The sequence below is a fragment of the Ostrea edulis genome, chromosome 5, assembly GCF_947568905.1.
Source record: "Ostrea edulis chromosome 5, xbOstEdul1.1, whole genome shotgun sequence".
Classification (NCBI taxonomy): Eukaryota; Metazoa; Mollusca; class Bivalvia; order Ostreida; family Ostreidae; genus Ostrea; species Ostrea edulis.
In genome coordinates this window covers 786404-798464 of record NC_079168.1, presented here as the reverse complement: position 1 = coordinate 798464, position 12061 = coordinate 786404, and the positions used below count along the sequence as shown (strand labels likewise).

Here is a 12061-nt window from a genome sequence, read left to right as displayed (position 1 = left end):
TTTTCATAGGCAAACTAAGTTATTTTCACATGTGAAATAAGATTAATTGGCTGATTACCCCCATTCTATTCTTTTGGTGGTAGTATTGAATTTTAAAAATTTAATAAGGAATGAACCGATGAATTGAAGGATGAATGGAACCCCCTCCCTCCAATTTAGGAGCATCAAGTTTGGGCAAAAGAGGTAGTTTTAGGATCCTTTTCTGCTTGTCAACAATTGTAGACGACTATCCCAACACTTTGAAAACAGATCCTACATGTTTGTACTATTCTAAATATTTCAAAAATAATCACTCAGCAATTTGAGTTTTTAAAGTCGTATCCGAATGACCCGTCATTCTCACTTCTAAATGCTGGGCGCTTGGCGAAGGAGCAATTACTACTTATTTAAAGTAAATATCCACACAAGTAATAGTACAATAAAGGAAAATCAGAACGCCAAATAATGGCAAATATTACTCAATCGGTTTCATTTTCGATACAAACTTCCGTCAAATATCGTTTTGCTCACAAACCAAATTTTTCCAGTAAGGCACCATGGGATAGGGATTTCCCAGGAACACACTGACTGGTTGTGAGAGCGTTTTTCTCATTTTGCATGTCGTGCCGTCTTTTACTGTCATATCCAGAAAGTATCCATGTTCTCCGTTATCAGTTTTTTTGTCTGATCTTTATGGCAATTAAAAGCGATATTACAATTGCAACGACATAAGGATTTTCAACAACAAAGGGTAATATCTAGAATATGACTGATTGATTGAATATTTTTTAACGTCTCTCGAGAGAATCTTTCACTGATATGGAGACGTCATCATTGCAGGTGAAAGGCTGCAAAATTTAGGGCTATCCTCGGCGCTTACGGCCTTAGATCAGGGGGGTCTTCATCGTGCCACACCTGCTGTGACACGGGGCTTCAGTTTTTGCTGTCTCATCCAAAGGACCGCCCCATTTAGTCACCTCTTACGACAAACAAGGGTTACTGAGGACCTATTCTATCCAGGATCCCCACGGTACCTGGAATATAACACTTTTTCCGAATCCAATACCAAAGCCCAAACTTAATTTCGCATTGTGTAGTTTTTCATCCATTAGTGAAAGTGTAATGTTTGAAAAAGAAAGTTCATTACTTTACACTATACACACAGTGTAATTTGAACAGTTTCCCTACTTTTTAGTTATTTTCCTATCATGTTATGTTTGAAATCCAATCCATACTTTTATTAATGCTCTTACAGTCAATATTTTAAAGCTTTAACATACAAACTACATGCACTGCTCTGGTGTTATTTCCGCTCGTGAGAATCGCGGACTTGTAAGCTGTACTACGTCAGCCTGAAGATCTCTATGCAAGATGAATTACAATATTGATTACTTTCACATGTTATTTAGCAATCTAACTATGACGTCAAAAGTGCCAAATTATATGTACGCTTTAAGACGTCATTATGTCTTATCTTATATACGGAAATTTAAAAACCAAAGCTCACTTTTGGTCTGTGCAAGATGTAAAATATTTGAAATAGTGATGATAAGTTATATATGTCTGACATGTATAATGTAATATACATTCTTTTCATTTTGATATTGGTGGTGCATGTGTTACATAATGTACATTCCAGGTATATGCAAGTTGAAGATAACGAACAGTGATCAATGCAAGGTGAAGATAACGAACAGTGATCAATCTCATAATTCCTATAAGAAATACAAAATAGATAGTTGGGCAAACACGGACCCCTGGACACACCAGAGCTGGGATCAGGTGCCTAGGAGGAGTAAGCATCCCTTGTTGACCGGTCACACCCGCCGTGAGCCCTATATCCTGATAAGATAAACGGAGTTATCCGCAGTCAAAATCAGTGTGCCAAGAACGGCTTAACAATCGGTATGAAATACGTCAGACAGCATTTGACCCAATGATAGGTTGTATTGACGAACTAGATCGTTATAACGACCATATAATTTGCGAAATGCTGACTTCAATCGAGACTGTTGAAACCCCATGCGCCATCAATGTTTGTCAATAGCCTACTTCGATTTAAAAACTGACTATACGCAGAACAAGCTCTTGCATATCGAATCAGTTGAGATATATAAACATCATATGCAGGTGATAATGGAATATTGCTACATAAATATGGGAAGTTGACGATGGAGAAGCTGAAATCATCCCGTTTGTCATACAGTTGAGTTGTCAGTTTGCCGTTAATGTCTACTTTCAATAAAATATCTAAGTATGAAGCAGAAATGGACGACTCTGTTGTGTCCTTTATTTCGTGCTCACAGGGATATATCAAATCGACCTATGAATGAAAGTTATCATTGTTAAAGAGACACTACAGCTCATTTTGCGCAAAAATCATGAAATGACAATTTTCCCAGCGCTTTCTCAATTTTTGTTGCATTGTTGAAAGTATGAACTTTACGAAAATAACACTTATCTAAAGTTAAAAATTATCGTTTTAACGTAAAAATTAATACTTTTTGATGGCCTATACAAAAAATATCGAGTCTCCTCCTTTTAGTCTTCAGACGCATGCGCATAGACAGTAAACAGTGCAGCATGTCGTCCAGTGAGAGAAAGTGTAGTTGATAGATCTAGCATTTTGACAGATTCTGTGAGAAAAGAGGTAAAAATAGAATGAGATAAAACTCATATGTGAAATAAAATTTACCTAGGGATCAGTATGACCGTTGGAAATCAGAGAGCTCGGAGAAACGCATGTAACTCAGTGGCGGATCTAGGATTTCCGAAGAGGGGTGTGAAAGTCAAAGATTAGCCAAAGTAATCGGCCATTCGGGTGCAAAATTTTGATTTTCATTCACAATCTGTGGCGTAAAAAGGGAGGGGGATACTGGCCCCCTAAATCTGCCATTGAGACTAGCTGCGAAGACACTACGTTTAAAAGTAAGTACGTGCTATTTTTATCTGAACACGACACGTGTTAGTTGTAAAAACATCGGTCAATGGGAACATGGAAGGGTTTCTGTTGAAATAATTATTTATAATTAGTTATTATAAGGAGCAGGGAATAATCTTATGTACTTGAAAGGTGAGTGTGGACCCCCTTGAAGGGGAATTTAAATAATTTCCTACACAACACCTTTGCTGTCATTCAAAACCACGTGATGTAAATAAGCATTCAAAAGTCCGAGTCAACATGAAGAAACCTTTGAATTCCGGACGATCTTCAACGCGCAGTTGAGAGTAAATTGATGCACCCCAAATGTTCAAAATTGTCAGTATCGATGTGAATTTTATCATTTTATCAATATATGGTTTAAAAAACACTTCATTAAAATGTGGAAAATGAGCTGTAGTATCTCTTTAATATACAAAACGTCATCGATATATCGAAATGTCGAATTGAAGGCTACAGCAAGTTTTTTTTTTTAATAAATTCTGCTTCATATGAATATAGAAACAGGTCAGCTAACAAAGGAACACAATTCGTGCCCAAGTGAATTCCAACAGACTGTTGGAAGACTTGATCACCAAAGACCACGAGGATATTGTCAATGAGGAACTCTAGCATATTTTTTATTTCAACTTCAGAGTACTTGTGCGTGGAATCAGAGTGGTGTTTAACAAAATAAGTTTTTGAATGACTGATCACTAGATATGAATATTTCCGTTTTCCATTATTTTTGAAGAAGCAACTGTCTATGATATCAAAAAGTCTAGTCTTTATGTTATCGTGAAGAATGGTCGTGTATAGTGTTGAAAAGTCATAGGTTTTAATGTTATTGATTTGGGAAACATTCTGCGATTTCAGGTTTACTAAAAGTTCTTTCGAATTTTTCAGAATCCACATTTGATTAACACCACTTCTGGCTTACGTAGTCGCACAGCGAGTTTAAAGTTTCGCCTTCACAGCTGTTAATATTTTCGTGAGAAGCAAATATTGGGGCTTGGTAGAGCACTTACGTGATGTGATAACGTTACATAGTCGGAGATCTGCCGTCTGCATGTGTTAGCCTAGCTAAATCTATTTGCAGCTGAGTTTGACGAACGAGTATCGCTAATTTAGGCCATTATTCTTCCTGTATCAAAGTCAATACATTTGAAAAGGGTTTACTTCCTTTGAAGCTGAAAAGGAAGTAATGTTGATATTTCAGTTATTCCATGTCTAACTTAGAAAATTGAAAAACAAAATACATAACCATCAAAATGATTCGATTATAAATGATAAATATGATTGAAGTCTTTGAAAGTAACGCAAATATTCAAAACAATAAAGAAACGCATTCGATCAATTTTTATCCTCATTCTCTTTTCTCCATTCCTGGAAGTCTGTATCTCTCCACATCAATATCATCAAATTTATTGGGAAGTTTATACCCTTTAATAAGTATACAATTCTTATTATTTAAACTGCACATGAGAGCAGTATGTGTAATCTGAAGATCAAAATCTTAAGACAATATGAAAGATGTTAGTGAAAGGAAAGAGTAAGTAAGCTGTCAATATATATGGTTTTTTGTGTTTTTTTTTGTTTTTGTTTTTGTTTTTACAGTTTTTCTCTGATTTTTCATCTGCTGCAGTATGGCATGCAATCAAAATGTCAAACAAAATTTGTTCAAGAAAATAACCATCTGTCATCATGGACAAACTGTATTGGCCATCTATAGAAAAAAAATTCAAAGCAGTTCTTGTAGAGTGGAAAGTTTATTAATGTTTTGTTAGTATTGGGGGAAATGTTGATTTCCAGACAGCCTGCTTACAACAGGATCCGGAAGTGTCTTAATATGAACAACATAGAGTATAAAGAGGAGAAACAAACGGGACAAAAGGAAATCATGTTAAATAGACATTAATAATACATTGTGTATGTAGCAGGAATCGCCTACTCAAATGAACAGAAATATAAATAGAAGGAAGAAATTTTCAGGGACTGGAGGGTGACGCAAGATTTGTAAAAGAATTTAAATCTTAATCAACACATTAAATTTCCATCATCTTTATTGTAATCTTTACCATTTGGCTCCAACAAGATATCCTCAAAGCTTTAAATGAGATTGATTAATATCCAAAATTAGCTTAGATTCTTCCAATTCATCACTGGATATTATACGCTCATGATACTTAAAAGTACAGAATTCTGATAAAAAATGACTTACGTATACTTGATCAAAAATCAAACCTCGAAATTAAAGTGTATGTTTCAAAGTAAAATATTCCTATAAGAAGCTGTTGCACATAATGTGGATCTGGCCACGAAACTTGCACAGTAGATCCAGATGGGCAATATCGTATTTTAATTTTGAATTTAACATTGTTATATAATTAATCTTATATATTGCAATTAGATGGAATCCAATTAAAGTTGTAAAAGAGTTAAAAAATTTAGGTGTCATTTTTGATAAACTTTCTTTTATTCCTCATATAGCTTTGCTCAAAGAGAAATATACAAATGTTCTTGGTATGATTAAAGTTGTTGCAAACACAAAATGGGGAGGAGATAAAAATACTCCTCTACATCTGTATTGCTCTCTAATCCGGTTTAAACTAGACTACGGCTGTATAGTATATGGTGTTGCAAGAACGTTCTATATCAAAACCCTCGATGCAGTTCACCATCAAGGACTTCGACTGTACACAGGATCTTTCCGAACCTCTCCTGTAGATAGTTTATATGTTGAGGCCTACGAACCACCCCTCGATCTACGTAGAATAAAACTTAAATTACAATATATTGTTAAGTTAAAAGCTAGCTTTGACAATCCTCAGTTTGAACATTCATATGACAAAAACAAGAAGTGCATAAAATCAATCGGTTTACGATTTAAAAAATATCCACGTGATTCTAACTTAACTTTGGACATCGTAAAAGCCTCATCATCTTCTGAAATATCACCATGGACACTACTTAAACCCAAAGTAGACACATCGCTTTCTGAATATAAAAAATCTGAAACAAATTCCGCCATTTCCAAGCAAAAATTATCCGAAATAAAACAATCCAAACATACTACAATTGATATCTATACAGATGGTTCAAAAGACCAAAATAACGTCGCTGCTGCTGCAGTAATCACAAACGACGTTTTCTCTGCATGACTTCCAAATGAAACAACAATTTATACCGCCGAAGCAAAGGCTATTCAGGTTGTGTTTGAATACATACAAATTTCTAATGACAATATTTTACTATAATCTCAGACTCCCTATCATGTCTTCAGTCAATAAGCAACATGAATATTGATCATCCATATATTTTAGATATCTTTCACCGTTACTATCTTTTAACTAAACAAGGTAAAATAGTTGAGTTCTGCTGGATTCCAAGTCACATTGGTATCCATGACAACACCAAAGCGGTCACAAATGCACTTCAAGGTGATATTGTACACTTCAAAATTCCATATACTGAGTTTAGATATTTCATAAAACTATATGTAAATTCTGTTTGGCAAATCTATTGAGATTTCTGTGATACACAAGTAAACTTTATTCTATTCACAACAAAGTAAACAAATCGTGTAACATCGTAATGAAACGCCAAGACGGAAGTGATTGTTTCAAGAATACGCATCGGACATTCAAAATTGACACATTCTTACCTACTAAACAGAGAGCCTCAGCCTGAATGCATATATTGTGATTGTACATTAACTATACATCACATTCGTTTAGAATGTAGTGATTTTACGCCCATACGAAATATACTTTTTAATAGTTTACAATCAATTAAAGAACTTTTACAAATATTGACAATCATTATATTATACAATATTTACAACATTGCGACTTTTACAGAAAAATTTGAAAACTTTTATAATACAACTGTGTATATGCACGAATTGTTTATTTTGTCTTTTTTTTTTACCTGCTTATATATTTATGTTCCCCAAACAAAGTTTGGGAACATATTGTTTTTACTCTGTTTCTTATTATTATTATGTTCCCCAAACAAAGTTTGGGAACATATTGTTTTTACTCTGTTTCTTATTAAGGTCTTCCGTCTCCTTCGGAAGACCTTACTATTATTGTTCGCGTTCTTCTTCTTCTTCATTATTATTATTATTATTATTTTCCTTGGTAGTACACGCGTTTTTCTCAGCCATTTCTCGATCGATTTTCACGAAATTTTCAGGAAAGATGTCTTTTGGTAAAGACACTTTGCTTGCAAAATTTTGTGCTTGACGTCACTTCCGGTCAGGAGTTATCTCTCTTTTAGTGACTTTTTGAAGGGCCTTGTTGTCCACACATCTCCTCCGTTAGTTTTGAAGCTAGAGTCTTGAAATTTCTACACAAGATAGAGTAAACATTTTAGAAGATTTGTGGGGGATTCGATTTTACCGGAGGCGATTTGCCTAAACGCTCGCCTGGACCTGAAAAAATGGATGCCAAAATTTTTCGCCGATTTCGGCGATTTTTGACCTTTGATCTCCAATATCTTTTTTCTTGCAAATATTTTGTTAAGACATGTAGAACAAAAGTTGTGCACATTTACGAGATCTTGTCGAAAATATCAAGATTTAGGGGCTAGCCCCTTAAATTAGGGATCTAGGAGGGCTCAAAGTCTAGATCAAATATCTCAAAAATCGTTAATATTTTGGTATAAGTCAAAGAACAAAAAATGTTCATCTCAACAATCCAAATCTATTCATATAAAAATTTAGGTCATATGTTACGTAATAAGGGATTTTAAGGGCCAAAACCATAAATTTTTTACCCCTTGTATCTCGAAAACGACAAATATTTTGAAAAGTAATAAAGAACAAAAGTTGTTCAGAATGATGATCTGAACAATATGCATATTTCGTTTTTACCCTATGTGGCCCCGTTAGGGAGCTACAGTTTGGCCCCTAAAAATTACTTCTAGAAATAACTCGAGAACGGTAAAGAATTTCTAAATACTTGTTGGACAAAAAATGTTTGAAATGTCATGACCTTTCTTACGATATCAAGCAAAAGGGGCTGACCCTTTAAATTAGGGGCCCAGAAGGGTCCAAAGGTTTATGAGAATATCTCAGAAACTATTAATATTTTGTAATAAGTCATTGAAGCGCAAATGTTCATCTAAACGAGCTTGTTCTTATCAAATCCAAAAGTAGGTCATATGTTACGTAATAAGGGATTTTAAGGGCCAAAATCATAAATAATTGACGCCTCATATCTTGAAAACGACAAATATTTTGAAAAGCATTATTGAACAAAAGTTGTTCAGAATGATAATCTAAACAATATGTACATTTCGTTTTTTCCCTATGTGGCCCCGTTAGGGAGCTACAGTTTGGCCCCTAAATATTTCTTGTAGAGATAACTCGAGAACGGTAAAGAATTTCTAAATACTTGTTGAGCAAAAAATGTTTAAAATGACAAGGCCTTTCTTACGATATCAAGCAAAACGGGCTGGCCCTTTAAATTAGGGGTTCAGAAGGGTCCAAATGTTTTTGAGAATATCTCAGAAACTATTAATATTTTATAATAAGTTGTAGAAGCGGAAATGTTCATCTCAACGAGCTTGATCTTATCAAATCAAAAAGTAGGTCATATGTTACGTAATTAGAGATTTTAAGGGCCAAAATCGTAAATATTTGACGCCTCATATCTTTAAAACGACATATTTTTTGAAAAGCATTATTGAACAAAAATTGTTCAATGTGTCATAACCTATCGATCAATATCAAAAAATGGGTCTGTGGGCCTCATGGCTCGCCTGTAGAGTCGATTTTTGTCGATATCAGTCGATTTCAAAAACTTGTAACTGGTAAATATTTTGTAAGGACATATTGAACAAAAGTTGTTCAGTTTATCGAGATCTATCGATTGATATCAAGAAATAGGCCTATGGTCCTAATGGCTCGCCTGTAGAGTCGATTTTTTGTCGATATCGGTCGATCTCAATAACTTTTTACAGGTAAATATTTTGTAAAGACATATAGAACTAAAGTTGTTGAGTCTATAGAGGGCTAACAAATGACATCAAGAAATAGGCCCGCGGGCCTTATGGCTCGCCTGGAGAGTCGAATTTCAAACGAATTTCACCGCAACTTTGCTTCAGAAGCTTATGATATGAAAAATTGATTATATCTAAAGTGTCTTAAGGTCGATCGATCCTCATGTGACTTATCAATAATAATGGTTAAAAGTGCAAAATCTGTATTAATTTCCATTCAATATAGTTAAATTTAGACAATAACCATAGAAAATGTGTATGTTGCCACATTTTTAAAGATGTCAGACATAAAAAAACGGAAGTATATGTTAACATCATAAAATCACACATTTTCGTTGTACAGAATAATTAAAATAGATAAAATCTTTTTGAAATGACAAATTTTAAATGTCAACAGTTTAAGAAAACTGTTAATTCATAAATATGTATAAATTAATTGTGGACATTGGGGAAATCATGCATAATAGACATGCAGTAGAAGAAATAGCAGCATAGGAGTTATTGCCCTTGACAACATTTTTTTAATTATAAAGAATTGATTATCAATAGAAAATATACACTTTTTCAATATCAATAGTTTACCAAATTTTTTATTTTATGTAGTAAATAAAATTCCTCTGAAGATATATTTCTTTCAGGCGCAAAGTTTAATTTGATAAAGATTTTGCAAAAACCTATGACATCACACGAGGATCGATTAACCTTAAAGTCGGAAACTAAATTGGGACTCATTTGTCTTCTTTTTTTTTTAACCCCGAGTGCATCAACAAATCGGACGGAAGACCTACTCGTTGCTCGCAACGAGATCGTGTCTAGTTATTATTATTATTATTCTTTCTTTCTTCTTGGGACTTTTTTGTCCACGAGTGTTCTCAGAAACTACTCAAGGGATCAATATGAAACCTATTTAGGATGATAGTATAGCATATGTAGATGTGCGGAACGAATGTCATTTTGTCTGAATATGCATGCATGTGCATGCACGTGCATTGGATTTTTTGTTTACCAACTTTGGAATCAGTCTAACTTTTTTACTTTTGAATGAAATCGTTTGCTATTTATATCGTAGGTATAACATGGGACCCTTAACTGTTTGACATCGTCAAAATTTCAATTCTGCACGCGCATACACGTGTGCTTCAATTTGATTGGATAATACAAAACCGTTTATAACTTTCATGAAAATTAAGACAATTTGATGATATTTACAGGATAGGTAAAGATTATAAATATCTACAAATCTAAGTTTCAAAAATTGTAAACGCGCATGCGCACGCACGTGCATTGATATTTGAATATTCAATTAATTCAATGACCATAACTTTTTTGTTTTTTGTCAAAATCTTTTCAAACTTGTATTGTATATGTATCTTGATATTCTTAACAAAAGTGTACAGTCATAATTACCATCCGGCACGTGCATGCACGTGTGCTAAATTCTGATTGGACGATTTTCAAATCGCCATAACTTTCTTATAAATGATGGAAACAATATGAAATTTATACTGTAAGTATATCTATCAAATGTCTATTGAATGACATCAACATTGATGCTGAGTCATACTCACGTGCCCGTGTATGCACGTGCATAGCTTTTCTTTCATTTTTGGGGTACTAAAATGGTCATAACTATTGAATTAAAAACTCAAATGAATTCAAATTTACCCTGAGGATCTATGATATGAATGTCTGTGAAATGGTGTCAACAAATTTTCCATTATCAAAATCGCGTGCGCGTGAATGCGCGTGCATTGTAATTTTTGATGTCTAAATTTGAGTATTGGTCTATAACATTTTGAGATTGCAATGAATAGGTTTGAAAATTAGGTTGCAGGTATGTTTTGGGCCTGTCAATTTATTAATAGTCTCAAAATCACTTCCCTGCACGCGCATGCACGTGCGCTTAATTCTGATTGGACGATTTTGAAATCCCAATAACTTTCTTAAGAGTGAAGCGATCGATACCAAATTCATATAGTAAGTATATTGTTCAAATGTCTATTGAATAGTATCAACAAAATTGTTGTATGGTACTCACGCGCACGTGTATGCACGTGCATTGATTTCGGTCTTTGTAGTTTTAAGTTGCCGTTAATTTCTCGTTTTTCATTGAACAGTTGTGAAACTTCTCTTGTACTCATGTAGTGAGACTTCTAATGTATCCAGATGGTCGAATTATTTATCTGCACGTGCATGCACGTACGTGCACGTGCACAAAACTCTCAGATCTTTATAACTGATTTGAACTAGTATGAAATGGACTGAACGTTATAAGATAGTTATATATTCACATGCTACACACTTTGCAATGGTCAAAACAACTTGTACTGAAATAAATGTCACCACTTACTAAATGGGGGAATGTTTGGGGAACATCTGTAACGGTCCCCGTTACAATAAGTACTAGTTATTATTATGTTCCCCAAACAAAGTTTGGGAACATATTGTTTTTACTCTGTTTCTTATTATTATTATTATTATTATTATTCTTTTTCTCCGGTACTTTTTTGTCCGGTAGTGTTCTCAGAAACTACAAAAGGGATCGATATGAAACTTTCCAGGATGATAGTATAGCGTTTGTAGATGTGCATAGTGATAGTCATTTTGTTTGCACGTGCATGCACGCGCGCGCACGTGCATTGCAATTTTGGTACAAAAAATGGAAAATCAGAATATTGAAGGAAGCGATATAAAACCTAAATAGGATGATAGTATATCATTTGTACATATGAAAAATAATAGTTATTTTGCCAGCACGCGCACGCATGCGCATGCACGCGCATTACAAAATTTGTACGCTAACTTTGGAATCAGTCTAACTTTTTTGTTGTTCATTGAAATGGCTTGAAATTCATATCATAGGTAGATATTGAGACCCTTAACTGATTTACATGGTCAAAATTACCAATTTCCACGCGCATGCACGTGCGCTTCATTTTGATTGGATAATGCTAAAACGTTTGTAACTATCTTATTTATGAAGCGAATGAGATGATATTCACAGCATACGTAGACAATATGTATATCTATATGTTGGTGTAACAAAAAATGCCAACGCACACGCGCATGCGCGTGCAACGGTTTTTAAATGTTCAATTTTTAAAGGACGATAACGTTTTTGTTTTTCATCAAATTCTATTCATATTAGGGGTTTAG

The 12061-nt window shown here is 34.2% G+C and overlaps 1 protein-coding gene across 1 annotated transcript in view; it reads left to right on the top strand.

The window, feature by feature from the left end:
• Positions 1-2331: 2331 nt before the first annotated feature.
• LOC125649433 (slit homolog 1 protein-like) overlaps positions 2332-12061 on the top strand; it is a 42760-nt gene continuing 33030 nt past the window's right edge. Inside the window, exon 1 of the mRNA XM_056166971.1 lies at positions 2332-2907. The gene's annotated coding sequence lies outside the window, so the exon portion shown is untranslated. The remainder of the gene's footprint in view (positions 2908-12061) is intronic.